Here is a 26,705-nt window from a genome sequence, read left to right on the forward strand (position 1 = left end):
ATGTGCTCAAGACTTTCGCGTGGGGCTTGAACCCACAAAATTCTGACTCAGAGACGAGAGTGCTACCACTGAGTGAAGGCTGACACTTCATGTATATCTGAAGTTTGTAATGGGGTATTGGTAGGTAGCTTACTGAAACCAACCCTGCAGTGTGCAGTAGCAATAAGCAACGTTAACTATATCTTGGGGCTGTGTAGAAAGAAAGAACTTATATTTATATAGCACCTTTCATGACCTCGGGATGCCCCAAAGCACTTCACAACTATTGCAATACTTTTGAAGTGCAGTCACGGTTGTAATGTAGGGAAATGTGATAGCCAATCTGGGCACAGCAAGATCCCACAAACAGCAATAAGATAAATGGCCAGAAGACGACTCCTCAGAGGAAGCTTCAATCTCTGAAGGTGCACTGTCACCAGACCCATGCACACCCAGCACCAGCGCAGATACGCGCACGTTGGTGGTTCCTGCAAGACATAGAGCAGTGCTGTCACCTGGTGTCTCACACATCCCAAGTGAGCAAGAGCAGATGGAGGAGACAGGGACAGTAGTGGCGAGTCCTCGCCAGAGGGCGGCGGACAATCCAAGCTCTGCTCAGCTGGATGCCGATGCTGAACCTCGGGGGCCGTCGACAAAGAGGTTGATCTTGGAGGAGCAGCAACAATTGCACGAGGTTCTGGCAGCTTTTCCAGCTGCGATATGTGCGATTGTACAGAGAATGGAGGAGTCCATCTCCAACATGAGCACCTCCATATCGCAGGCAATGGCGATGATGTGCTCTTCCATGGAAAGGATGGCCACCTGCATGGAGCAGCAAATGCACCAGTTGAACGAGAACATGCTTGCTGTGAACAACAGATTGCAGACTCTTATTGACATCATCTCTAGAAGGGATAGCAACGTAGACTGATGTGCAGCAAGGTGCTCTCCAGCTCCTTGCTAGCAGGGAAGTGAGGGTGGCCCCTGAGAGGGATGATAGTGAAAGGAGGCATGGAAGTTGTTATGTATTGTGTGTTCTCCTCCCACCTGTGGTGGCGCTGTCACAGCAGATAAATGGTTGGGTGTTCTCTGTTAAGTTTAGCTCTCTTTGTTTGGAACTTCCCAGAACTTCCTTTCCTTCCAATAAAGCACTTCATGTTTGAATCTCTGAGTTCTGAGTCCTAAATTGTGTCTAGGTAGAAAGGTACCGACACAACAAGTGGCGATGAAGATGGGATTGAATCTGCATACGTTACGGGTGCAGTGAGTAAACAGAAAATTTAATTTGAAATGTGAGATGGCTACTATATTAGGAAACATCGGTGATTTTGATGAAAATGTGGAGCAATGGAGCGCTTATACGGAATGTTTTGACTATTTTGTATTGGCGAATGCGGTGGCAAATGAAAAGGTCGTGCCTACCTTTTTGAGTGTAGTCGGGCCGAAGACATTCAATTTACTTCGCAGCCTCATGCAGCCAGATAAGCCAGGAACTAAAACATATAAGCAACTAGTGGAAATTCTTGGAGCACATTTTTCGCCAAAACCTCTGGTTATTGCTGAGAGATTTAGATTTCACAAACGGAATCAAGAGGAGGGGGAATCAGTGACGATGTTTATTGCTGCTTTAAAAAGGTTGTCGGAACACTGCCAGTTCAAGGAGGTGCTGAATGACACCATTAGAGACAGACTTGTGTGTGGTCTGCAAAATGCAGCCACACAGAAGCGCCCTCTTACTGAGGACAACCTTACTCTTGAAAAGGCCATTGAAGTTAGTGTCTCCATGGAGATGGCGGAAAAGGAGGCTCACCAGTTGAGTTCAACAGGAAGAGTTCACAAGGTGTCGTCTGAGCCTAAAGGTGCGCGGAGCGGCACATGTTACCGTTGCGGGAAAACGGGCCATCACGCTAATGACTGCTGGTGTACGGAGCTGGAATGCCGAAATTGTGGCAAAAAAGGTCACATTGAACGCGCCTGTAGAGGTAAAAAAAGAACAGACAGAGCTGGGAAGCATGGAAGCAAAATGTCTGTATTTGGACAAGAGAGGAAAAAGAGTGTTCATTCAGTGCAGTATGATGGAACAAGCAAAACAGAGGGGAGCGACACCTCTGAGGAGGAAGAGGTGCACATACTGATGGTTGCAGCTGATTCAAATGGCTACTGGGTGTCACCACTGGTGGAGGGACAATCAGTGCGGATGGAGGTGGACACAGGCGCGGCTGTGTCCCTTGTTTCAGACACTGTCTACAACAAAATGCTAAAGCATCTTACCCTTCAGCCAACAAACATTGTGCTAAAGACATATACCGGCGAACCTGTGGCCATGAGAGGCGTCATTGAGGTGACAGTTAAATTGAACGGACAGACTGCAAAACTGCCACTATATGTGGTAAAGGGAAATTACCCATCGCTACTGGGACGTGCGTGGCTAGAGAAAATCACGCTGGACTGGCCTGCAGTCCGCATGATGTCAAAAGGGGAGTCAGGTCTGACTGCAGTGTTAAACAAACATGCAGAACTCTTCAATGGGGAACTTGGGAGCATGAAAAAGATCAGCTTGAGACTGAACATTAAACCTGACAGCAAGCTGAAGTTTCACAAAACCCGACCTGTACCCTATGCAATTAGGCCAAAGGTTGAGGCTAACTTGGAGGCCTTAGTCGAGAATGGAGTCCTGGAGCCTGTGAGCGTGAGCAAATGGGCCACACCCATTGTTCCTGTCCTGAAAAAGGATGGATCTGTTCGAATCTGCGGGGATTTTAAAGTGACTATTAACCCGGTGCTGTCTGCGGAACAGTACCCTCTTCCCCTCATTGATGATCTTTTTACGGGCCTGGCCGGAGGGCAAAAGTTCAACAAAATAGATTATGCCAGGCTTATCTACAAATGCATGTCGATGACAAATCAAAGGAGCTGCTGACAATTGTGACACACAAGGGGCTATACAGGTACTGCCGCCTTCCGTTTGGAATTACGTCGGCCCCTGCTCTATTCCAAAGGGCAATGGATCAGATTTTGAGTGGACTGCCAGGAGTCCAGTGCTACCTGGACGACATCCTTGTCACTGGGACAAATGAGGAGGATCATCTTCTGAACTTGGATGCGACACTACAACGACTGAAAGAGTACGGACTCAGAGTTCGTAAAGACAAATGTGAATTCTTTCAGTCTTCAGTTGAGTACCTGGGGCATGTGATTGACGCTACTGGCCTGCATAAGGCGCCGTCAAAGGTCAAGGCGATCGTGGAGGCCCCAGCACCCCAGAATGTGAGCCAGTTACGTTCATTTCTGGGGCTACTTAACTACTATGGGAAGTTTATTCCAGACTTAGCAACATTGCTGAAGCCGTTACATTAGTTGCTATGTCAAGGCAAAACATGGAAATGGACTGAACTGTGCAACGAAGCTTTCGCCCAAGCAAAGAAAGCATTGCTGAAATCGGAGGTCCTGACACACTTCGACCCAAAGCTACCCGTGCAGCTAGCATGTGATGCATCACCATATGTTGTGGGAGCAGTCATATCCCACATCATGCCTTTGGGTGAAGAGAAACCTATCGCCTTCGCATCACGCACCTTGAACAAGGCCGAGAGTAACTATGCGCAGATCGAGCGCGAGGCCTTGGGAATCGTTTTTGGAATTTGAAAATTTCATCAGTACCTGTTTGGGAGAAGGTTCACACTCCTGACGGACCACCGTCCATTGACTTCAATCTTCGGGCCCCACACCGGAATTCCGTCTCTCGCTGCAAGCAGGATGTAAAGGTGGGCTTTACTGTTGTCAGGACACACATACGACATCAAATATCGCAAATCAGACTTGCACGGCAACGCAGACGGTCTCTCGAGGCTACCCTTGCCTGTTACTCCCCCAGAGCCTCGTCAGATAGACATCTTCTACTTTAGACAAGTGGAGGGAGCACCTGTCACTGCAGTTCAGGTGCGAAGGTACACCCGCAACGATCCAGTCTTGTCTGAGGTAATGGACGATGTCATTCGAGGGAGAGCTATAGGAGATTCTCCTAGTTTGAAACCTTACGTTTCAAAAAGAAATGAGCTCTCCGTCCAGGCAGGTTGTCTTCTTTGGGGACACCGTGTCATCATTCCGCCACCTCTGAGGGAACCTATACTGCAACAACTTCATACAGGCCACAGTGGGATGGTTCGGATGAAGGAAATGGCAAGAAGCTACTTCTGGTGGCCAGGTCTCGATGGGAATATTGAGGAGAAAGCCAAAACATGTTCCCCATGTCAAAGGGTCCGGAATGTTCCACAGCTGGCAACCCTACACCCCTGGGATTGGCCTGCAGAAGTGTGGCAGCGAGTACATGTGGATTTCGCCGGTCCTTTCGAAGAGAAGATGTTTATGGTGGTTGTGGACGCTCGTAGCAAGTGGCCGGAGGTCGCTGTGATGAGGTCTACCATGGCAGAGAAAACAATTGAGAAACTTGGTGAGATGTTCAGCCGTTATGGTTCACCGGAACAACTCGTAAGTGACAACGGTCCACAATTTGTATCACAGGAGTTTGCAACCTTCCTGCATGTGAATGGTGTCCAACACATCAGGTCTGCGCCCTATCATCCCTCTACTAACGGCCAGGCAGAAAGGTTTGTGCAAACTTTGAAGCACGCCTTGAAGGCATCGCAAGGTCAGGGCTCAGTCCACCAACGTCTGAACAGCTTCCTGTTGTCCTACAGGAACGAGCCGCATGCCACAACCAAAACTTCCCCCGCTTCGCTCATGATGAAGATGCAGTTGCGGACAAGTTTTGGCTCACTCAAGCCTCCAAGGGCCGAACAGGTTGTCCATTGTCAACAACAAGCTCAAGTTGAAAAGAGAGAGAAAAGAGCCAAGGAGAGACGGTTTCATCCGGGAGAGCACGTCCTAGCTCGAAACTACAACACTGGACCGAAATGGGTTCCTGCTACGGTGACCGTGCAGACGGGCCCTGTGTCTTACACGGTTGAGACTGCTGAGGACGTCGTCTGGAGAAGACACACAGATCCACTGTTGCTAGGAGCAGAGACAGCCACAGAGGCTCCAACGGCTGGTTGGCCTGAACTGTTTCCGGATGATACCGCAAACCAGCATCCTTTACCACAGTGCTCTTCTCCAACACAGGAAGTCAAAGAGACTGTTCCACCTGTGCAAACTCCTGACTTTCGACTGACACAGGCACCTTCTCCATCCAGGCCTGTGTCAATGCCTACTGCTGTGGAAGCCAGCGATGACTGCCGGTATCCTGTCAGAGAGCGGCGGCCTCCAAGACGCTTGGATCTGTAGGCTTAGTGACTTACCCACAAGACTGGGGCAGAATAAACCCCAGGGTAAAGTCAGGGTTTGAGGCAGTCTACCTCTACCCTAGGTTAGTTGAGTGCATTGAAAGTAACTTACCTGTTGAGGAATAATGTGGACCTTCCATTTAAGAGGGGAGGAATATGTTATGTATTGTGTGTTCTCCTCCCACCTGTGGTGGCGCTGTCACAGCAGATAAATGGTTGGGTGTTCTCTGTTAAGTTTAGCTCTCTTTGTTCGGAACTTCCCAGAACTTCCTTTCCTTCCAATAAAGCACTTCATGTTTGAATCTCTGAGTTCGAGTCCTAAATTGTGTCTAGGTGGAAAGGTACCGACACAACAGAAGTCAGGGCTCTGCTCAAAGCACTCCCACTTCTTCTGCTTCCCCCCAACACCCTTCAGTCAGAGCCCCACATGCTGCATTGGATCCCGATGGCCAAGTCTGCCCCTGCACAGTTGCAGGAGGAGCAGTCTTTGGCGGGGCCCTCACAGGCTCCAAAACCCAGAGGATGTCCACCAAAAGTGTCGAAGCAGCCACAGCAGGGAAGTGAGCAGCCTGCCTCTACCTCTGCTGAAGCCACAGGGGTTGCACCTTGTAGAAGCACTCAGAGAAGAAAAAAGACACAATCGTAGATGCACAAGGGTATGCACATGGGTGTTTGTCAAAATGTTAGTGTTAAGTTTCAGTTCTATTTATGACACACATAAATTTATTTCTTTGCACCACTTTTCCATCTTGTCCATTTTTTCCTGCTACCTGGGAAGTGGCCTTGTCACTTGAAGTGAATGATGAGACATTACTTAACCTCGAACAATGGGTGTTTTTTTGACAGGAATGAATTAGTCATTTTAGGACTGCTTTGTGGTGTTGGTAGGGAGGGGCAGGGGGAAGTTGGTACAGCATCTGGGAGCCAGATGGGTGCAACTTAACTAAATCGGGCCATTATGAGGCCATCCTGGGCCTCTCGAGCAGCAATGTCTGCCGCTGCTGGTGCCATCTCCGCCTCAGGTTCTTCCTTCTCCTCCTCCTCATGTTTCACCTGCTCCTCCTCCTCCTCCGAAGAGGCTCTGCGCCTTGCTCCTCCTGCAACTCTAATCCTCGCTGCTGCGCTATGTTGTGCAGCGCAGCTTACGACAATGATTCTGGAGACCCTGGCTGGTGCGTAATGAAGGGCTCTTCTAGATCGTTCATGGCATCTGAAGCGTATCTTCAGCATGCCGATTGCTTGCTCCATGACACATCTGGTCGACATGTGGCTTTTATTATAGCGCTCCTCGGCCTCACTGCTTGGCCTCCTCAAAGTTGTCATTAGCCATGTCTTCAGTGGATAGCCCTTGTCTCCAAGCAGACAGCGAGTAAGTCTGTTTGGAGGTGCGAAGAGCTGAGGGAGGGTGGACTGGCACAGGACAAAAGAGTCATAACAGCTCCCTGGGAACCTGGCACAAACATGCATGATGACCTTTTTATGGTTGAAGACGAGCTGCACTTTGGGAGTGGAAGCCCTTCCAGTTTACAAACACTCCTGGATGATCTGGGGATGCGTTGATGGCCACATGTGTGCAGCCGATGACACCCTGCACCTGTAGGAAGCCAGCCAGAGCCACAAAGCCGAGTGCCCACTCAGTAACACTGGCTTCATCAGTGGCAAAGTTTACGTAAGTGGCTGACTTGTGAAACATGGCGTCGGACACCTGGTTGATGCATTTGTGTGCGGCCGAGTGTGAGATCCTGCAAGTGTCAGTAGGAGAACATTTAGGGAACAGTGATCACAGTACCATAAGGTTTATACTAGCTATGGAAAAGGACAGGGAGCAATCTAGAATAAAAATACTTAAGTGGAGGAAAGCCATTGAGAATGATTCCAATTTACCCGGGCCAGATCCAAAGATTGGCAGGAAAAACTGTAATAGAACAATGGTCTGCCTTTAAAGAGGAGATGATTCGGGTACATTCGAGGTACATTCCCACAAGGGGGAAAGGTAAGGCAACCAAAGTCAGAGCTCCCTGGATGACGAAAGAGATAGAGAGTAAGATGAAGCAGAAAAAGGGGGCGTACAACAGATGTCAGGTTCAGAATACAAGTGCGAACCAGAATGAATATAGAAAGTTCGGAAGGGAAGTGAAAAAGGAAATAAGGGGCAAAGAGAGAGTATGAGAATAGATTGGCAGCTAACATAAAAGGGAATCCAAAAGTCTTCTATAAGCATATAAATATTAAACGGGTAGTAAGAGGAGGGTTGGAGCTGATTAGGGACCAAAAAGGAGACCTATGCATGGAGGCAAAGGGCATGGTTGAGGTACTAAATGAGTACTTTACATCTGTCTTCACCAAGGAAGAAGATGCTGCCAAAGTCATAGTGAAAGAGGAGCTAGTTGACATACTGGATGGAATAAAAATTGATAAAGAGGAGGTACTAGAAAGGCTGGCTGTACTTACAGTAAATAAGTCATCAGGTCCGGATGGGATGCATCCTAGGATGCTGAGGGAAGTGAAGGAAGAAATTGCGGAGGTACTGGCCATAATCTTCCAATCCTCCTTGGTTACGGGGCTAGTGCCAGAGGACTGGAGAATTGCAAATGTTACATCCTTGTTCAAAAAAGGGTGTAAGGATAAACCCAGCAACTACAGGCCAGTCAGTTTAACCTCGGTAGTGGGGAAGCTTTTAGAAACAATAATTTGGGACAAAATTAACAGTCACTTGGACAAGTCTGGATTAATTAAGGAAAGCCAGCACAGATTTGTTAAAGGCAAATCGTGTTTAACTAACTTGATTGAGTTTTTTGATGAGGTAACAGAGAGGGTTGATGAGGGCAATGCGGTTGATGTGGTGTACATGGACATCCAAAAGGCGTTTGATAAAGTGACACATAATAGGCTTGCCAGCAAAGTTGAAGCCCATGGAATAAAAGGGACATGGATACAAAATTGGCTAAGTGGCAGGAAAAAGGAGTAGTGGTGAATGGTTGTTTTTCAGACTGGAGGATGATATACAGTGGTGTTCCCCAGAGGTCGGTATTATGACCACTGCTTTTCTTGATATATATTAATGATTTAGACTTGGGTGTACCGGACACAATTTCAAAATTTGCAGATGACACAAAACTTGGAAGTATAGTGAACAGTGAGGAGGATAGTTGTAGTGTATGTGCCTTTAAGTCAGAACTACTTTTACAGCTCCTGTATACTGTAGTACCGGCAGTGACCACACCGGTATATAAGCTTTGCGCATGCCTCTGTACCCCCAGTCTTGAGACTACCCTCCTCCAGTAAAGACCTGTTTATTGTTAATGTACAGCATCCGTGTGATTATTTAATAACAGCATAGCCACTGAACCACGGATCCAACAGTGGCGATGAGTGTCGATTCGAATCTACCTGTAACATAAAAAAAAAAAATAGTCGAGGCCAGGAACACGGGCGTCGACCATGAGCAACCGCCCAGCAGTCAGGCAGAGATTGAACTTCGCAGGGGAGGCTGTGGTGAGCCGGGCTTGGTTCCCCAGCCACGACGAGCAGCAAGAGACCGACGACAGGTCCAGCGTAGACCCTTCCTGAGCAGCGGCGGCTGGAGCCGACCGATGGCGGAGAGAAAGCCGAGCAGCGTCGACGGGGTAAGACAGAGGGTGAAAAGCGCAGGGCGCAGCCGGGGGTTGAACACCGAGCGGCGTCGAGAAAAAGAAAACAAACCGGAGAGAGAGAGGGTAAAGAAACAGCCGGGTTCTAGACTGAGTGGCGTCGAAAAATATAAAAAGAACACGCAGAGCACAGCCAGGGCTCACGGGCTGAACAGGGTCCGCGGGGCGAAGAAAGGGGAGCGCGGGAGACGCCATTGAGCCGCGGAGAAGAAGGAAGAGCGCGGGAGACGCCATTTTTAGAAACCGCAGCGGAGAAGAAGGGCGAGCGCGGGAAGGAAGGAAAGCCCGGGAGGCACCATTTTTGACAGTTAACTCACACCCAAGGATGCCGAAGAGTGGCAGTATCTCTACGTTCGACAATGAAGTCGAAGATTGGGCGACATATGTGGAACGTATTGAGGTGTACTGCAGGGCAAGTGAAGTGCCAGATGCTAATAAAGCACTGGTTCTGTTAAATTCCATGGGTGCAAAAACTTATGGGTTACTGCGAAATCTAATAACCCCAGAGAAGCCGGTAAACAAGAATTTTGAAAGCATAGTAGAAATCCTACAGGACCACTTAAACCCCACACCGCTGCTGATAGCAGAACGATTTAAGTTCCATAAAAGGAACCAACACAAAGACGAAAGCAATGCTGAGTACCTAACGGAACTGCGCAAGCTATCGAAACACTGCCAGTTTGGAGCGGGACTAGCAGAGACGTTAAGGGACAAGTTTGTGTGTGGGCTACAAAGTGAAGGAACCCAGAAACGGCTTCTATCAGAAAAGGACCTTACGCTGGACAAAGCTTTCAGTATGGCAGTATCACACGAAGCAGCCGCAAGGGGCGCTGCAGAGATACAACGGAGACCGCAAGAATATGGCACCAATGAAATGTCCTATGGAACAGGGAAGTGCTATCGCTGCGGCAGAACAACACATGACCAGAAAGATTGTTGGTTCAAGGACCAAGTGTGCAGACAGTGTGGGAAAGCAGGACACATAGCAAGAGCCTGCAGGTCTGGGAAGAAAACCAACAGTAAGAAATCTCCACAGGAGAAGTACAAAAAGGTACACCAGGTGATGGACAGTGTTTCAGACGAACAGAAAAGTGACACAGACTCCGGAAGCAAGGAGCTGGGTTGTCTGAAACTACATAAGGTAACTGAAATGGAGGATCACCAGACTATCTGGGTTACACTCAAGATAGACGGAGTCCAAGTGAAAATGGAATTGGACACAGGGTCAGCTCTAACAGTCATAAATCAAAGAGACTACAAGCGGCTATTTTCACACATACCCTTGAAGGCTACAGAGATTGTCTTGAAGATGTATACGGGGCAAAAAGTCTACCCCAAAGGAAAAATAAGGGTGAAAGTGACATATAAAGGCCAGGAAATACCTAAAATGGATATATATGTATTGCCAGATGGAGGACCACCACTGCTAGGACGTGAATGGATCCGGAAGATACAATTAGATTGGCACTCCATACAGGCACTGAAGGTTGAGGCCAAAAAGGATGACGACGTCACACCTGGACGACTGTCAAAAATGCTAACAGACGCAAAAGAAGTGTTCCAGGAGGGACTAGGAACACGAAAAGGAATAACAGCAATGATTAAAATAGAGGAAAATGCAAGCCCAAAGTTTCTGAAGGCCAGACCAGTGCCTTATGCGATCAGACCAGCTGTTGAACCAGAGCTGGAAGGGTTGGAACGTTCAGGAGTACTGTCCAAAGTGGACTGGAGCAAGTGGGCTACACCCATTGTTCCTGTAATGAAGAGGTCATTGAGTAATACGCCTGGGGAACCAAAGAAGGTCCGCATCTGTGGGGATTTTAAGGTGACAGTGAACCCAATCCTTCACGCGGTACAATATCCGCTTCCACGAATTGAGGATATTTTCGCCTCACTATCTGGAGGTAAACGCTTCACCAAAATTGATCTAGCCCAGGCGTACTTGCAAATGGAGGTAGAAGAAGCTTCGAAACAATACCTTACGATCAACACTCATAAAGGTCTCTATCAATACAACCGGCTGGTGTTTGGAGTAGCCGCGGCTCCGGCTATCTGGCAAAAGGCGATGGATCAGGTCCTGCAAGGGATTCCAGGGACCCAGTGTTATTTGGACGACATCTTGGTCACGGGCGAAAATGACGGTGATCACCTCGCCAACTTGGAGAAGGTGCTCACCAGATTAAAGGAGTATGGGCTATGAGCTAATCGCCACAAGTGCGAGTTTTTCCAGAAGCAGATCTCGTATTGTGGCCACATCATCGATGAAGAGGGGTTACATAAGTCCCCTGACAAGATTGAGGCAGTAGTCAAGGCTCCAGCACCGGAAAATGTGTCACAACTGAGGTCATTCCTCGGGCTGCTAAACTACTACCACAAGTTCTTACCAAATTTGTCTACGGTATTACACCCACTGAACACCCTACTGCAAACAGGGGTACCATGGAAGTGGGATGACGAACGTAGACGAGCTTTCCAGAAGTGTAAAGAATTGATCACATCAAAAGAGGTGTTGGCCCATTTCAACCCAGCACTACCAATTCGTTTGGCATGTGATGCATCACCCTATGGTATTGGAGCGGTGCTGTCGCACAAATTCCCAGACGGGTTGGAGAGGCCAGTAGCCTTTGCGTCTCGGTCACTAACCTCAGCCGAGCGCAACTACGCCCAGATTGACAGGGAGGCCCTCAGCCTAGTATGGGGAGTAAAAAAATTCAACCACTATCTGCATGGGCAGAAGTTCACCTTGCTGACTGACCACCAACCACTTGGCTCCATCTTTAATCCTAAGAAGGGCATTCCAGTGATGACTGCACAGCGGTTACAAAGATGGTCCCTGTTTCTAGGGGCGAATCAATATGAAATAGAATATAAAGGCACGAAACAGCATGGGAACGCTGATTGGCTATCGCGCCTGCCACTGCCTACTGTGGAGGAAGCACCAGCAGTGGACCCTATCGAGATATTTTATTCATCAATAATTGAACGATTGCCAGTAACAAACGCGGATATAGAGAAGGAGACCCGCAATGATCCGACGCTGTCGCGGGTATATGAATTGACGGTGAGGGGATGGCCAACACATGACGACTCACTGTTGCCAGCATTCTCATCCAGAAGAGAACAGCTGTCAGTATGCCAGGGGACAGTGATGTGTGGATCCAGAGTGGTGATTCCACCCAAGTTAAGGGAGAGAGTGCTAAATGAGCTACATGAAGGTCGTCTGGGGGGAGTGAAAATGAAAAGCCTTGCTAGGGCTTATGTGTGGTGGCTGGGAATCGATCAACAAATCGAAGACCTAACTAAGAGCTGCTGAGGATGCCAGAAGGTCCAAAAATGCACCACCACATGCCCCTCTACACCCATGGGAGTGGCCCTCCTCTCCATGGCAACGGGTGCATATTGATTTTGCTGGTCCATTCATGGACTCAATGTTCTTAATAGCAGTGGATGCTCATTCAAAGTGGCCTGAGGTGATAAAAATGTCTTCAACCGCTACAGAGAAAACGATTGCAGTCCTACGGACCATATTTGCCAGGAACGGTTTGCCAGGGCAGATTTGCTCTGATAATGGGCCACAGTTTGTGTCCGACGAGTTCCAAAAATTTATGAGAAGGAATGGGGTAAGGCATTATACATCCGCCCCGTATCATCCAGCCACAAATGGATTGGCTGAGAGGTTCGTATAAACCTTTAAGAAGGCGATAAAGGCCATGTGCGACGAGGAAATTCCACTACAGCATAAGATGGACAATTTCTTATTAGCCTACCGAAACGCGACACATGCAGTTACCAACCAGACCCCGGCCATGATGTTCTTTAACCGAAGGTTGAGATCTCGTCTGGACTTGCTCAGACCAAATGTGCGAAGAAATGTTGAGGACAAACAATTCCAGCACATCAATGAGAAGCCGACAAGGAGCTTCAATGTAGGGCAACCAGTTTTGGCCCGTGACTATCGAACCGAGAAATGGCAACCCGGAACGATATGTACAAGGCAGGGGCCTTTAATGTACACAGTGGATGTCGGGGAGAACATTGTGAGACGCCACGTCGATCAGATCTTAGCGTCACAGGAAGGCGTCAACCCCATGTCTCGAGTACCTGGGGATGAACCCGACATACCGGTAGCATCTACTTCAGACCCAGTAGCAGTGGAACCCGATGAACTACCCGATGAAAAGGAGTCAGAATCGCCTCTGCACCAAGAACAAGAACCTCTGGAAAGGCGCTATCCCGAAAGGGTCAGGAAGCTGCCCCAAAGACTGAATCTATAAATGGACCTTTGTTGTTTAATGCACATGTTGAAATGTTAATTGTTATTTGAATATTAGGGGTACCACTAATCTAAAAGGGGAGGAATTGTAGTGTATGTGCCTTTAAGTCAGAACTACTTTTACAGCTCCTGTATACTGTAGTACCGGCAGTGACCACACCTGTATATAAGCTTTGCGCATGCCTCTGTACCCCCAGTCTTGAGACTACCCTCCTCCAGTAAAGACCTGTTTATTGTTAATGTACAGCATCCGTGTGATTATTTAATAACAGCATATCCACTGAACCACTGATCCAACAATAGTGATAAACTTCAAGAAAACATAGACAGGCTGGTGAAATAGGTGGACACGTGGCAGGTGAAATTTAACGCAGAAAAGTGCGAAGTGATACAATTGGTTAGGAAGAACGAGGAGAGGCAATATAAACTAAAGGGTACAATTCTAAAGGGGGTGCATGAACAGAGAGACCTGGGGGTATATATGCACAACTCATTGAAGGTGACAGGACAGGTTGAGAAAGCGGTTAAAAAAGCATACGGGATCCTGGGCTTCATAAATAGAGGCATAGAGTAGAAAAACAAGGAAGTTATGATGAACCTTTATCTTTGCCTTAACACTGGTTCGGCCTCAACTGGAGTATTGTGTCCAATTCTGGGCACCACACTTTAGGAAGGATGTGAAGGCCTCAGAGAGGGTGCAGAAAAGATTTACGAGAATGGTTCCAGGGATGAGGGACTTCAATTACATGAATAGACTGGAGAAGCTGGGGTTGTTCTCCTTAGAGCAGAGAAGGTTGTGAGATTTGTTAGAGGTGTTCAAAATCATGAGGGGTCTGGACAGAGTAGATAGAGATAAACTGTTCCCATTGGCGGAAGGGTCGTGAACCAGAGGACACAGATTTAAGGTGATTGGCAGAAAAACTAAAGGCAGCATGAGGAAAAACATTTTTACGCATCGAGTGGTTATGATCCGGAATTCACTGCCTGAAAGGGTAGTGGAGGCAGATTCAATCGTGGCTTTCAAAAGGGAATTAGATAAGTACCTGAAGGAAAATAATTTGCAGGGCTACGAGGAAAGGGCGGAGGAGTGGGACTAGCTGAAGTGCTCTTGCAGAGAGCCGGCACAGACTCCATGGGCCGAATGGCCTCCTTCTGTGCTGTAACCATTATTCTATGTCTTCTGCAGATCCCTGGAAGGAGCCTGAGGCGAAGAAGTTGAGGGCAGTGGTGACTTTGACAGCCACTGGTAAGGCGTGTCCACCAGGTCCTCTGGGCAGCTGGTCTTCTTCCAGCAAGCTACAAATGTCTGCTATGACCTGGTGCGATAGCTTGAGCCTCCTGAAATACTGCTGCTCAGTGATGTCCAGAAAACTCATCCTCTGCCTGTATACCCTGTGTTGCAGGAATCACCTCCGACGAGGTGCACCCCAGTGCTGATCCCCTCACTCCTGTGGAGCATCAGGTCAGTGAGGAGAAGGCTGCTGGTGTTGTTGCTGCTGCTGCTGCTGGTGTGGCTGGTGTTGTTGGTGTTGTTGCTGCTCTTACTGGTGCTGCTGGTGTTGTTGGTGCTGGCGCTCATCTTGGTCCGAACCTGAGGTCCAAGGTGAAACAGCATAAGCGCACCCATGCTGATCTGATAGATGGCAGATAAAGTGGAGATCAGAGGCACAATCCTCCAATGTAGTGAGAGTGACTTACAGGGGAAAAATTCAGTTGTTTGCACCTCCCGTTAGCACCTTAAGAGGGTGCCAATTGGGGCGCAAAGCAACTAGAGGCCGGGCGTGGCGAAGTTTGTGCCACTCGCGAAATTAACTAGACATTTTGCGGTGGCGCTAAACACTACCGCCACGATCTCCTGCACCGGCAGATTATGACGTCAGTCGAGTGTGCAACGCCCCGGTAGCGCCCCGGACGGAATATTGAATGGCGCCCCCTGCCTTACCGCCTGCCGCTAGCAACGACAGGTTGAGGGGAGCGTTATGCTGTCAGAAAGGGACTAGGGGAACGCTATCTAAAGGCGACTGCTTCCTGCCTTTTTTTGTCGATGACATTTTTGCACCACGCATTGAGAGAGAGAGAGAGAGACTTCTGGAGAGATTCAACGCTGTGTGAAGGAGTTTTGGGTACTGAGCAGCACTTTGTAGGTTTATTTTGATTTGCCCTTCCTTGCTTCGCCAGCGCTCTGAGGTAACGCCTCGCTCCTCGGCCTTTGTGCCTTAAGACAGCTGTGATGCGCCTGATTTAGTGCTCCAATCACCTCCAGGGGCGATAAAAGCCAAGTTTGCTGTCGGAGGCGATAATTAGTGCCAGGCGCTAAACTTTGCGTACCGCCAATAATGGCGCCCCAAATGGGGTGATACCGAATTTTTCCCCCACAGTGTGGTGAGAGTGGCTTCCGAGGTTGCAGAAATCACCTACAAACTCCTGAAAGCAAAATCTCTGCACAAAATGGTGTCAGCAAGAGCCTTTCCCTTCGGCCAGGAAGTAGGTGTAAGGTGTGAGTATTTGTGCTTCTTCCAGCTGTCACTTAATGAACTCGCACAATTGCCACTGAGCTCCTGCCTCCCCTTCACAGGCGAGCTTCCCGAGTTAAAGTTGAAACCTCACGGTAAAAAAGGCTGCTAAGGGTCTCAGAACGAGCAGTTAACTACCACAATGAGGTTGCCTGCTACTCCCGAGCGGGTTCGTGGTGCGCTTCGAAATGCGTCCCAGTTAAATGAGGAACTCGGCGGGATTCCGATGCACTGTCAATGTCAGTGATTTTAATTGCCAGCCCACTCCCAAACCCGCACGCTTTGTGTAATGCATGTACCTTTAAGGGAGAGAACTACTTTTACAGCTCCTGTATACTGTAGTACCGGAATTGACCACACCTGTATATAAACCCTGAGTAGTGATCTGTACAGTTGTTCTAGAGTAACCCTCATTCAGTAAACACCTGTTGAATCATTCCCTGCAGTCTTGTTGTCTAATTATTGAAGGACACAACATCAAGATACACGGACATAACAGTGGCGATGAGCAGATTCGAACCTACCTGCAACTCTGCATCACCTCCCAGGGATTCGCTCCTGGAAAACAGTGGAAGGAGGTCAAGTCCAGAAGCACGGGCGTCGACCACGGGCAATCGCCCAGTCATCCAGCGGAGATTTGAGCATCGCAGGGGAGGCTGTCAAGAGCCAGGCTTGGCTTTCCAGTCATGGTGGTCCAGCGAAACGGGCTGGCAGCAGGTACTGTGCAGACCCTTCCTGGACAGCAGCAGCTAGAGCTGACCGGGCGGCACAGAACAAGGCCGAGCAGCGTCGATGGGGGAGAGAGAGAGGGCAGAGCGCACAGGGCGCAGCCGGTGTTCAGGACCGAGCGGCGTCAACGGGGGGAGAGAGGCGCGCAGGAAAACGCGCAGAGCGCAGCCGGTGTTCAAGGGCCGAGCAGCGTCAACAGGGGAGAGAGGCGCGCAGGAAAATGCGAGGCGCTGCCACTGCCACGAGGACCGCAGAGAGCGGCATTGGCAGCAGCGCAGGAGCAGCACATGAAACCCACAGGGCGTTGCCATTTGCCACGAGGACCGCCGAGAGCGGCGTTGGCAGCAGCACGGGAGACGCCATTTTAAGCCGCAGTGGGGAAGAAAGGAAAGCGCGGGAGACACCATTTTAAGCCAGTCTAACCACACCCAAAAATGCCGAAGAGTGGCAGTATCACAGCGTTCGACAATGAAGTCGAAGATTGGACGACATATGTCGAACGCATAGAAGTATACTGCAAGGCGAATGAAGTGCCAGATGACAAGAAAGCGCTGGTATTGTTGAATTCAATGGGTGCAAAAACGTATGGCTTACTATGAAACCTAGTAACCCCAGAGAAGCCAGTAGAAAAGGATTTTGAAAACATTGTGTCAATCCTACAGGACCACTTAAACCCCACACCGCTGCTGATAGCAGAAAGATTTAAGTTTCACAAAAGGAACCAGCATAAAGATGAAAGTAATGCTGAGCATTTAACGGAACTGCGCAAGCTATCGAAACACTGCCAGTTTGGAACGGGACTAGCAGATACTTTAAGGGACAAGTTTGTGTGTGGACTTCAAAGTGAAGGAACCCAGAAACGGCTTCTATCAGAAAAGGATCTTACGCTGGACAAGGCTTTCAGCATTGCAGTATCACATGAAGCAGCAGCACGGGGCGCTGCAGAGATACAACGGAGACTGCAAGAATATGGCACAAATGAAATGTCATATGGAACAGTGAAGTGCTATCGCTGCGGCAGAACAACACACGACCATAATGATTGCTGGTTCAAGGACAAAGTGTGCAGACAGTGTGTAAAAGTAGGACACATAGCAAGAGTCTGCAGGTCGGGAAAGAAAACCAGCAGCAAGAAATCTCCACAGGAGAAGTACAAGAAGGTACATAAGGTGACGGAGAGTAGTTCAGGCGAACAGAAAAGTGATACAGACTCCGGAAGCAAGGAGCTGGGTTGTCTGAAACTACATAATGTAATCAAAACGGAGGATCACCAAACTATCTGGGTCACGCTCAAGATAGCAGGAGTCCAAGTGAAAATGGAATTGGACACAGGATCAGCCCTAATAGTCATAAACCGAAAGGACTACAAGCGGCTATTCTCAGATATACCCTTGAGAGATACAAAGATTGTCTTGAAGACGTACATGGGGCAAAAAGTCTACCCCAAAGGAAAAATAAGGGTGAACGTTATATATAACGGCAAGGAAACACCAAAAATGGACCTATATGTATTGCCAGATGGAGGACCACCACTACTCGGACGTGAATGGATCCGGAAGATACAGCTAGATTGGCATTCCATACAAGCACTGACTGTAGATGCCAAAAAGGATGACGACGTCACACCTGGACGACTGTCAAAAATGCTAAATGACGCACAAGAAGTGTTCCAGCAGGGACTCGGAACACTAAAAGGTATAACAGCGACGATCAAAATAGAGGAAAATGCAAGCCCAAAGTTTTTTAAGGCCAGACCACAGTTTGTGTCCGAAGAGTTTCGAAGATTTATGAAAAGGAATGGGGTAAGGCATTACACATCCGCCCCGTATCATCCAGCCACAAATGGATTGGCTGAGAGGTTCGCACAAACCGTTAAAAAAGCAGTAAAGGCCATGTGCGATGACAACATTCCACTGCAGCATAAGGTGGACAACTTCCTGTTAGCCTACAGAAATGCGACACATGCAGTCACCAACCAGGCCCCAGCCATGATGTTCTTTAACCGAAGGTTGAGATCTCGTCTGGACTTGCTCAGACCAAATGTACGAAGAGATGTTGAGAGTAAGCAATTCCAGCACATCAATGAGAACCTTATGCGATCCGCCCAGCTGTCGAAGCAGAGCTGGAAGGTTTGGAACGTTCAGGAGTACTGTACAAAGTGGACTGGAGCGAGTGGGCTACACCCATCGTTCCTGTAATGAAGAGGTCGTTGAGTAATACGCCTGGGGAACCAAAGAAGGTTCGCATCTGTGGGGACTTTAAGGTGACAGTGAACCCAATCCTTCACACTGTACAATATCCATTTCCGTGGATTGAAGATATTTTCGCCTCGCTATCTGGAGGGAAATGCTTCACTAAGATTGATCTGGCCCAGGCGTACCTGCAAATGGAGGTAGAAGAAGCCTTGAAACAGTACCTCACGATCAACACTCATAAAGGCCTCCACCAATACAACCGGCTGGTGTTCGGGGTAGCATCAGCTCCGGCTATTTGGCAAAGGGCAATGGAACAAGTCCTGCAAGGGATTCCAGGTACCCAGTGTTATTTGGACGACATCCTGGTCACGGGCGGAAATGACAGTGATCACCTCGCCAACCTGGAGCAGGTGCTCACTAGATTGAAGGAATATGGGCTCCGAGCTAATGGTCCCAAAAGCGAGTTTTTCCAGAAGCAGATCTCGTATTGTGGCCACGTTATTGGTAAAGAGGGGTTACATAAGTCCCTTGAAAAGATTGAGGCAGTAGTCAAGGCTCCAGCACCGGAAAATGTGTCACAACTGAGGTCGTCCCTCGGGCTGGTGAACTACTACCATAAGTTCTTGCCGAATTTGTCTACAGTACTCCACCCACTGAACACCCTACTGCAAACGTGGGTACCATGGAAGTGGAGTGCCGAATGTAAACGAGCTTTCCAGAAGAGCAAAGCATTGATCACATCAAAAGAGGTGTTGGCTCATTTCAACCCAGCACTACCAATTCGGTTGGCGTGTGATGCATCACCCTATGGCATTGGAGCGGTGCTGTTGCACAAATTCCCGGACGGCTCGGAGAGGCCAGTAGCCTTTGCGTCTCGGTCACTAACCTCAGCCGAGCGTATCTACGCCCAGATTGACAGGGAGGCCCTCAGCCTAGTGTGGGGAGTGAAAAAGTTCAATCACTATCTGCACGGGCAGAAGTTCACCTTGCTGACTGACCACCAACTACTTGTCTCCATCTTTAATCCAAAGAAGGGCATTCCGGTGATGACTGTGCAACGGCTACAAAGATGGTCCCTTTTTCTAGGGGCGCACCAATATGAAATCAAGTATAAGGGCACGAAACAGCATGGAAATGCTGATGGGCTATCACGCCTGCCACTGCCTACTGCGGAGGAAGCACCAGCAGTGGATCCTGTCGAAATATTTCATTCGACTATAATTGAATGCTTGCCAGTAACTAACGCTGGTATAGAGAAGGAGACCCGAAATGACCCGACACTGTCTCGGGTATATGATTTGACGGTGAAGGGATGGCCAGCACATGGCGACTCACTGTTGCCAGCATTCTCATCCAGAAGAGAACAGCTGTCAGTATGCCAGGGGACCTTGATGTGTGGATCCCGAGTGGTAATTCCACCCAAGTTAAGGGAGAGAGTCCTCAATGAGCTTCACGAAGGTCATCTGGGAGGGGTGAAAATGAAAAGCCTTGCTAGGGCTTATGTGTGGTGGCCGGGGATCGATCAGCAAATCGAGGACCTGACAAAGAGCTGCTCAGGATGCCAGAAGGTCCAAAATGCACCACCACATGCCCCTCTACACCCATGGGAGTGGCCCTCATCTCCATAGCAACGGGTGCATATTGATTTTGCTGGTCCATTCATGGACTCAATGTTTTTAATAGCCGTGGATGTGCACTCGAAATGGCCTGAGGTGATCAAAATGCCCTCCACCACCACGGAGAAAACTATTGCAGTCCCACGGACCATTTTTGCCAGGAACGGCTTGCCAGAGCAGATTTGCTCCGATAACGGACCACAGTTTGTGTCCGAAGAGTTTCGAAGATTTATGAAAAGGAATGGGGTAAGGCATTACACATCCGCCCCGTATCATCCAGCCACAAATGGATTGGCTGAGAGGTTCGCACAAACCTTTAAAAAAGCAGTAAATGCCATGTGCGATGACAACATTCCACTGCAGCATAAGGTGGACAATTTCCTGTTAGCCTACAGAAATGCGACACATGCAGTCACCAACCAGGCCCCGGCCATGATGTTCTTTAACCGAAGGTTGAGATCTCGTCTGGATTTGCTCAGACCAAATGTACGAAGAGATGTTGAGTGTAAGCAATTCCAGCACATCAATGAGAAGCCGACAAGGAGCTTCAATGTAGGGCAACCAGTCTTGGCCTGCGACTACCGAACAGAGAAATGGCAACCAGGAACGATATGCACACAGCAGGGGCCACTAATGTACACAGTGGATGTTGGGGAGAACATTGTGAGACGCCATGCTGACCAGATCCTAGAGTCACAGGAACGAGTCAACCCCATGTCTCGGCCATACGTACCTGGTGAGGAACCCGATGTACAGGTCACATCTGCCTCAGAAACAATAGCATTGGAAGCTGATGAATCAACTGACGGCAGGGTGCTAGAATCGCCTCCGCACCAAGAGCGAGACACTCGGGAAAGGCGTTATCCAGAAAGAATCAGGAAGCCTCCCCAAAGACTGAATTTATAAATGGACTATTTTCAGCTAATGTTGCATGTTAAAAGTGTTAATTGTAATTAGTTTGATATTTAATTGTTAAATGAGTGTTATGGTACTGTTAATCTAAAAGGGGAGGAATTGTAATGTATGTACCTTTAAGGCAGAGAACTACTTTTACAGCTCCTGTATACTGTAGTACCGGCAGTGACCACACCTGTATATAAACCCTGAGTAGTGATCTGTATAGTTAGTTCTAGAGTAACCCTCATTCAGTAAACGCCTGTTGAATCGTTCCCTGCAGTCTTGTTGTCTAATTATTGAAGGACACAACATCAAGATGCACAGACATAACACTTTGCAATGTGAAAATTCCGGCCAATGAGTCTATACAAGGCACTGATGCAGCCATACTGTGCACAGAATGCAAGAGAGTCCTTACCCTCAGTACATGTTTGAAAATGAAATGAATAAGACATCTTTTTAGTGGACTACATGCGATAAGTTTCATGTCATCTAAGTATGTTGGATGTCTTCGGTTATTGCAAATTATAAAAAAGTACTTCTGAAAAAATCTCACATTGAAGACGTCATCCTCGGCTCAATGGTCGTACTCTGGATTCTGCGTTAGAAAATCATGGTTCAAGCTCCACGTCAGAGACTTCAGCACATAATCTAGGCTGATACTTCAATGCAGTACTGAGGCAGTGCTGTATTGTCAGAGGTGCCATCTTTCAGATGCAACATTAAACCAAGACCCCATCTGTCCTCTCAAGTAAATGTAAGAGATCCAATGGCACTATACAAAGAAGAGGCCAGAGACATTCTCCCGGTGTTCTGGCCAATATTTATCCTCAACGAACATCACTAAAATAGACTGCTGTTTGTGGGACCTTGCTGAGCACAAATTGGTTGCTGCGTTTCTCTATATTACAACAGTGACTACACTTCAAAAGTACTTCATTGGCTGTGAAGCACTTTGGAACATCCCAAGGTCATGAAATGCGCTATATAAATTCTAGTTCTTTCCTTCTTTCTTTTACTTAAGAATTGAGTAAAATGCGACAAATGAAGTGTTTAGAATTGTAATAATAAATATGAGAATTTAGCTCCAATTACTCCAAATTCCTTTTCTGGAGACTATAGCCGACTCCGTAAGCAATACAAAGACATTTCTGGAAAGGCTACATGATGACTTTAACAGTGATAATTAAGAGGAGAGAGAGAGAGGGAGAGAGAGAACGAGAATAAACGAGAGAGCACACAAGAGGCAGAGAGAGAAAGAAAGAGATGGACAAAATGCCTGTGCCATGGGACAGGCGAGTTCCATACGACAACATGACAGGCCTGTTCCATCACTTCTGCTGCTGAAACACACGACTGCTCTCAACCTTGGATGTGAAAAATATAAATAAGGCCCATTACCTGAAGGATCAGACATCATGGTATGGCTCCAGGAAGGTTATTTCCACATTGCCCATCAGTACCTCACAAGCATTGTAAGTTCTGCGAAGGTTTTTGTTATGGTCATCCACATTTGACAACAATATTCATTTGTTTTCAGTGCCCACACAAACTGCAATAATAAGAGAAAAAAAAATGAATGAAACAAATATTTATAAATTTAAACAAATATTAAGCTAAAGCAAATTTATTGTAATCCATTTGCTAGCACATTATGAGGTTATAAATCAGATTTGACACAAACAAATCCAGAAAAAACAACTTATTTCAAATCACTTGATTTTATTAAAAAGAGCTCTTATTTGCACCCAAGTGCATTTAAGTATATTTTCTTTCTTTAAAAACTACTTTGGTGCAGCAAAATGGATGGATAGATAAATAGATTGTAGAATCATAGAATGGTTGTGAAGGAATAAGCCATATTTCAGAAAAATATACCATCATATGAACAGATTTCTGATATTATTAAAACATGACATACTGGGTTTAAAAATCTAAAGTCTCAATGACACAAGCTGTGTAAACAGGCTTCTGAGATGGGATGGTTTGATAACACAAAAGTTGTAAACACCACAAGGTTTTGAAATGGGAATTGGTTAGAAATACTAAAACAATGGCCCTATTGAAATCTTCTTCTTCTTAGGCAGTCCCTCGGAACCGAGGATGACTTGCTTCCACATTAAAAATGAGTTTGCAGGTGACTGATGAGTCCAATGCGGGACCTACAGTCTCTGTCACAGGTGGGGCAGACGGTGGTTGAAGGGGTGGGTGGGTGGGGTGCTTGGGTTGACGTGTGCTTCTTGCGCTGCCTGCGCTTGGCTTCCGCTTGCTCCCGGCGAAGAAACTCGAGATGTTCGGCGCCTTCCCGGATGCTTCTCCTCCACTTTGTACGGTCTTGGGCCAGGGATTCCCAGGTGTCGGTGGGGATGTTACACTTTTTCAAGGAGGCTTTGAGGGTGTCCTTGAAGCATTTCCTCTGCCCACCTGGGGCTTTCTTGCCGTGCCGGAACTCCGAGTAGTGCGCTTGTTTTGGGAGTCTCGTATCGGGCATGCGGACAATGTGACCCATCCATCGGAGCTGATTGAGCGTGGTCAGAGCTTCGATGCTGGGGATGTTGGCCTGAACAAGAACACTGACGTTGGTGCGCCTATCCTGCCAATGGATTTGCAGGATCTTGCGGAGGCAGCATTGGTGGTACCTTTCCAGGTACTACAACTACAAGGACTACAACTTTCTGGGTTGTTGTCCTGCCTCCATCGAGATGCGACCAATCCATGCTATTTTAACTTGATTGACCTTGTTGAGCCCGCCCAGCGGGCTCAGCAGGCCAATTAAGGGCCACCCGACAACAGGTAATGTCACAGACTGAAATTTCATCTGTCAAGAGCTTTTGACAGATGAAATATCAGTGTTTCACAGCTGTTTGAAGCTGTCAAACACTGACAGTCTTACTTCTAACCCGAGTCCTTCTCCACAGACTCAGTTAGAAATCTCTCTTGCACAGAAAGCTGCAGGCTGTCACTTATGACAGTTCGCAGCCATTCTGCTTTCTGTGCCGGTGAGATGAGGGACTCCTGGAACCTAAAGGAAGGAATGCTGAAAAGGTAAGAAAAGGTATGTAAAACTTATTTAATCACTTTAGACATACCAAACACACTTACCTTTGCACTCATGCATACATCACTCACCTGAACACCGACATCTCGCCCCCTCCAAGTCCTTCAACCCGACGGCCCACCTCCTCTAACTTGGCGTGGTTTGGCGCCGTTGGGTATCCCACATTTCAACATCAAAAATAGGGATTAGGCTAAATTGGCACTAATCCCTTCCCGCCTCGGGTAGGCGGGTCCCAGTGCGGGGCGGGTACCCGCCTCCTTTGAAACTGACATGGAGGCGGGTTTGGGTGCGGGAAGGGGTCGGGACCCCTGATTTCAGGATTTTAACCCCCCGCATGCCTCCAATCCCGACTCCACGGCACAATGAAAATCCTGCCCATGGTGTTTGTATTGAACTTGGAACGCCACAGAGACAGGAGTCTGTGGTTGTATCCAGTTAAGGTGGTTTTAGAATTGAATGGAAGACCTTCGATTAGAATGGCATCAAATAAATACTACTGTCATATTGGCCTAGAAATTCGGTTGGTTGCGCCAGCGATTAGCGCCTAATGAGCCCGAGATTTGGGGCGTTACCCAATGTTCGGGCGGGCGCAATGAAGATAGCGACACCTCCCATATTGAGTATCCATTTAGCGCCTGCGCTAATTATTAGCGCGCGCCCGCGTGCGCAGGCAGATCATGATGTCATTTCAGTGTGCAACGCCCTTTTGGCGCCCCTGACCGGATATTCGGTGGCGCCCGGAACCTTTCCGCCTGGCGCTATTAGTGACAGTTCGATGGAACGTTCCCAGGCCCTTCTCGGAGTCGGGGGGCGCTATTTAAAGGGGACAGCTCTAGTATAAAAGCTGCAGCCACTTGGCCTGTTCATTCTGATCGTTGCTGGAGAGAGTTGGTGAGCTACTGTTGCACAGGATTTTTTGGATTTAGCCTTCGAATACTTGGGACCTTCAGCCCTGTCCGGAGCAGTTGGAGCGCTCGACATTACAGCGTGTTGCCCATCTGGCATAGCAATGGGAGCTGCTTTGGAGGGGAACGTCCTCATGGCCGGACACTTTGAAGGGGCACAGAGACGGCGGGAGAGAGGGCCGGGATTGGCCAGAAGGTGGAGGGGCAATGGAGGTCGGCCACTCCGAAGATACGTTGCGAGGGTTTTCAGGCAGCAGGTGTCATACCTTACCATGTCGGAGGAGCAGTGTGTGCGAAGGCTCCGATTTGGTAAGGAGGTTGTGACTGAGCTGTGCCACCTGCTTGCTGAGGATCTGCAGCCGCATCTACGGTGCAGGACCTCTCTGTCGGTGGCCGTCAAAGTGACTGTTGCCCTCAACTTTTACGCCACCGGATCCTTTCAGTCAGCCACTGGGGACATTGCGAATATTTCTCAATTTGCAGTGCATTGTTGCATCCGGCAAGTGACAGCTGCCCTCTATAGAAGAAGGCGTCAATTAATCACCTTCCCTCTGACCCTGGAGAAGCAGGCGGAGCGCCCGCAGGGCTTCGCTGCTATTGCGGACTTCCCCATGGTGCAGGGGGCCATTGATTTTACACACGTGGCTTTGCGGGCGCCATTACTGAATCCTGAGGAGTTCCGCAACTGCAAGGGGTTCCACTCCCTCAATGTCCAGCTGGTCTGTGACCACCGCCAGATGATCATGGCAGTCAACGCGCAATTCCCTGGGAGCAGCCACGATGCGTTCATCCTGCGGCAGACCTCAGTTTCTGACCTTTTTGAGGGGTCGGCTCACCCACGAGGCTGACTTCTTGGCGACAAGGGCTATCCTCTCTGCCCATGGCTCATGACCCCACTCCGTTTGCCCGCCACCCCGGCAGAAGAGCTTTACAATAGCAGCCATCAGGCGATCAGGAACATTGTGGAGCACACTATTGGTGTGCTCAAACAGCGTTTCCACTGTCTAGACCATTCGGGGGGAGCCCTGCAGTACTCACCGGAGCAAATGGGTCGCATCGTCGTCGTCTGCTGCATGCTCCACAACTTGGCAATTTGATGAACCCAGCCAATGCCAGCTGCCCCTCAAGGTCCAGCAGAGCAGGCGGATGAGGAGGAGGAGGAGGAGGAGGAAGAGCAGGCGGGCGAGGAGGAGGAGGAGGAGCATGCGGACGAGAAGGAGGAGGAGGAGGAAGATGGGAGGGCTCCTGAAACTGGAAGGGCCGTCCGTCAGAGGCTCATAAGGACTCGGTTCGCTGACCCTCTGACGGAATGATGGGTCTCATTTGTCCTGCGCACTTCTGATCGTACAAAGCCTATGAAGGCCACCATGAGTGTAAATAGTAATGCGTAGCATTGTAAATAAAAAAAATTCTTTATTGTCAAAAAAGTGCTTCCTTCCAGCATAACAACGTCATGTCAACAGAAACCATAACTAACAAAATAACAGTTAACTCTCTGCCAAAGCCGCAAAACTAAACAAACCATCACCAACAATCACAACAGGTGAGGGCGTCCCTGAATTTGGTGAAAGAAACGTCTCAGCACCTCCCTCTACTGCTGGCCCCTTG

At 48.5% G+C, this 26,705-nt stretch overlaps 1 pseudogene; it reads right to left on the bottom strand.

The window, feature by feature from the left end:
• Window positions 1-26,705, bottom strand: part of LOC147117250 (epidermal growth factor receptor-like) — a 164,462-nt pseudogene that overhangs the window by 81,888 nt on the left and 55,869 nt on the right.

This window comes from Somniosus microcephalus, chromosome 5 (assembly GCF_052327205.1).
Source record: "Somniosus microcephalus isolate GS21.2 chromosome 5, FLI_Smic_1.0, whole genome shotgun sequence".
Lineage (NCBI taxonomy): Eukaryota > Metazoa > Chordata > Chondrichthyes > Squaliformes > Somniosidae > Somniosus > Somniosus microcephalus.